The 2,910-nt window shown below is 51.8% G+C and overlaps 1 protein-coding gene across 1 annotated transcript in view; it reads right to left on the bottom strand.

Moving 5' to 3' along the window:
- EIF5A (eukaryotic translation initiation factor 5A) overlaps positions 1–246 on the bottom strand; it is a 3,841-nt gene extending 3,595 nt beyond the window's left edge. Inside the window, exon 1 of the mRNA XM_006761628.2 lies at positions 56–246. The gene's annotated coding sequence lies outside the window, so the exon portion shown is untranslated. The remainder of the gene's footprint in view (positions 1–55) is intronic.
- Between the last annotated feature and the right edge of the window lie 2,664 nt (positions 247–2,910).

The following is a 2,910-nucleotide window of genomic DNA, read 5'->3' as shown; positions in this document are numbered from 1 at the left end:
TCTACTCCCAGACCCAAGTCAAGGTTCCGCGCACGCGCGCCCTGCCCGCTCTCACCTCGCGCGAACGCAATAACTCGACCCCGTCCGCTCGCCGCGAGCCCAACCGCTGCCTCTGAACCCGCTGCCGCCGTCGCCGCCGCCGCCGCCGCTGCTGCACACGGGTCTTAGTACGCAGGCGCCGACTCCCCACTGACCAACCAAGCAGCCCTGTGACAGCCGCGCAAGCGTGCTATCTAGCTCCTCCGCCCTCCACCCCCGCACTGCGCAAGCGCAAAGATCCTCCCCAGGCTCCCTCCTCCCTCCCATCTACCCATCCAATGACGTGTATACGTGACTCCGCCCCTCAGAAATCCTGAGTTCAGCCCACTAGTAGGCAACGCGCAGGCGCACCCGGTTTTTTAATCCTTTAACCTCCTCTTCCCTCCCCGTGACAGACCACTAGCCCTACCGGACAGTTCTTGCGCCTGCGCAATAAGGAGCCCTACACTCCGCACCCTCTGAAGGAAACGCCTCGACCACAAAGCGCATGTGTACGGGGAGCTTGACCACCCCTTCCACCTCAGACGTCGTTTGTACGCCGGACGTTGAAAAGACCACGCCACCGTATCGCTAGCCTCGTCTACAACGCATGCGTTGTAGGAAACGCCCCACCACGGCTGTAACTGGACCTAAACGACTCACACGTTTCAGAAAACTTGCCGTGTGGGGTGGGCTCCTTGTCTCAAGACCGCCCCCGCCCCCCCAGCCGGCCTCCGACCCAGTCACACATGCGCAGCGGAGCTCCCTGCGCTCCGGTCTTCCCAGGCGCCAGTGTGGTCGGCTTATCACCCCTCTCAGCTTCAGTTCTGCGCTCCGCTCTGCCATAGAGTTTCATCCGGAAAGATAGAGCGGCCCTGCCGCGGCCACCATCTTGTTTAGACGCTTGATCCGCATTGGTCCCTACGGCTCACGCAGAGGCTGCTCTACCTCTGAATCCTGAATTAGGATACTTATTTGTAATTTCTCTTTCCCCCCACGCCAACTGTTCTCGTTCGTCTCCAAAACAATTCTCTTCGAGCACACTTAGAAAAAAAAATTGTAAGAAAGAATATGTTAAATTCCACTGACGTTCTCATAAGTCATAGAGGATGTCCATGAAGATGGAAACAAGCTGTCTCTTGGGATGCATTAACCCGGCCCTCGTTCTAGAGGGAAAACTGCATTTCCTGAAAACTTCCAGTCTCCCACCTGTTCCTAGGTGTCCAGACCACCTTCACAGCTACTTGGTTGGCTTCAGTAAGCTAGGTGAACAAGACCAGCAATGAAACATCTGGCATTAGAATCCCAAATCCTGAATCTGGTTCTTTTATTTTTAAAAAATATTTTTATTGAACATAATAACTCGACCAAGTTCAGAGAGGAAGGGAGGAGAGAGAGAAACATCAATGATGAGAATTACCAATGGGCTGCCTCCTGCACGCCCCCTACTGGTTTCCAGCCGCACCCAGGCATGTGCCCTTGACTGGAATCCAACTGGGGACCCTTCAGTACACAGGCTGCCGCTCTATCCACTGAGCCAAACCAGCTAGGGCCTGAATCTGGTTCTTGTTTAGGAATCCTGTGACATAGATGTGGGCTGCAAACAGCTTGAATTAATACATTTAGGTAGCACACTAGAGGCCCAGTGCACGAATTCATGCACTAGTAGGGTTCCTCAGCCTGGCCTGTGGGATCACTGGCTCTCCGATATCCCCTGAGGGGGTCCCAGATTGCGAGAGGGCACAGGCTAGGCTGAGGGACACCACTGGGAGGTTGGCCAGCCAGGGAGGGACCATGGAAGGGCTCCAGGGCATGTCCAGCCCATCTAGCTCAGTCCCAATCACCAGACCCCAGCAACAAGCTAACCTACCTATTGGAGCATCTGCCCCCTGGTGGGTCAGTGCACATCATAGCTACTGGTCAACTGGTCTACTTTCTGCCCTCTGGTGGTCAGTGCACATCATTGCGAGTGGTTGAGCAGTCTTAGCATATCATTAGCATATTATGCTTAGATTGGTTGGACAGATGACCCAAAGACCGGACACTTAGCATATTAGTCTTTTATTATATAGGATATAGGATTATACCCCCAGCTCTTTCCACTCAATTTTCTGAAATGCCTGCCCTTTCCTTGGTAAAACAAAACTTTCTGGCCCTAGCCAGTTTGGCTCAGTGGATAGAGCATTGGCCTGCAGACCATTCTGGGTTCTATTCTGGTCAAGGGCATGTACCTTGGTTGCAGAGCCCTGGTCAGGCTCATGGAGGATATTTCTCTCTGTCTCTCCCCCTCCCTTCCACTCTCTCTAAAAATCAATGGGGGGAAAATATCCTCGGGTGAGGATTAACAACATACATGAAACCACAGTAAACTGTTTCTGTGTTTCATGTAAAGATAAATTAAGCCAGCTGATGAAAAGAATTCCCAGAGAGAGAGAAATCAGGCAAGGATTGGGGTTGAGGTGGGGGTTCTCTGTGGTACAAATATTTCACAGTGAACTGATCCTTATCCAGGGACCTGGGCAGGAACTATTTATTCTTCCTTCCACCCTCAAGGGCTTGCATAAAAGTCAAATACATCAAATGGACCTTGAGAATGGTCAAATAGGTAACCCTTTGGAGAAGAACAGGTCTTGAACCTGCTCTCACAACACCCAGCTGCTGGGTTCATAGCAGAAATCTTGACTGCACTCACTTACTCACCCATTCATTCAGTTAATATTTACTGAGTCTATTAAGTACCAGATACTTGGGACACAAAGATGGTGAGCTTAGCAGTATGATCTGTGCCTCACAGTTGGGGGGAAGGAGATTATCAGATAATAAACAAAAATCTAATGTTGGTCTGTGTGCTCAGGCCAGTGCGGGTCTACCACCAGTGAGTGATGGGTTTAT

This window comes from Myotis davidii, unplaced genomic scaffold (assembly GCF_000327345.1).
Source record: "Myotis davidii unplaced genomic scaffold, ASM32734v1 scaffold37, whole genome shotgun sequence".
NCBI lineage: Eukaryota > Metazoa > Chordata > Mammalia > Chiroptera > Vespertilionidae > Myotis > Myotis davidii.
The sequence above is the reverse complement of the archived record's forward strand: the minus strand, read 5'-3'. Positions and strand labels throughout refer to the sequence as shown.